General features: G+C 38.0%; 2 protein-coding genes across 4 annotated transcripts in view; both read left to right on the top strand.

Annotated features, from left to right (window-relative positions):
* Window positions 1-271, top strand: part of bru1 (bruno 1) — a 518,099-nt gene that overhangs the window by 113,553 nt on the left and 404,275 nt on the right. The gene's annotated exons all lie outside the window — the stretch shown is intronic.
* The window catches only part of LOC108373499 (uncharacterized), an 8,868-nt gene that overhangs the window by 6,651 nt on the left and 1,946 nt on the right, over window positions 1-271 (top strand). The window lies entirely within an intron of this gene.

Here is a 271-nt window from a genome sequence, read left to right on the forward strand (position 1 = left end):
AGGCCAACAACTGTGCCAAGTTTGGAAGAAATTGGTGCAGCGGTTACCAAGATATACACATGTAACCATAAGTGGGCGTGGCTACGCCCATTTTCCAAAAAAAACCCAGGTTGGTACAAATTGGTAGAACGGTTATCGATATACACATATAATGTATATAATCTTCAGTAGTTACTAAAATATCGCAGTTTTCGTATTTCCGAAAATTACCGTTATATGGGATGTGGGCGTGGTTATTGTCCGATTTTTAAAATTTTCGGCCATTTAGTAT

Source organism: Rhagoletis zephyria, unplaced genomic scaffold (assembly GCF_001687245.7).
Source record: "Rhagoletis zephyria isolate East Lansing unplaced genomic scaffold, Rhagoletis_zephyria_1.1 Rzeph_scaffold_00081, whole genome shotgun sequence".
Taxonomy (NCBI): Eukaryota; Metazoa; Arthropoda; class Insecta; order Diptera; family Tephritidae; genus Rhagoletis; species Rhagoletis zephyria.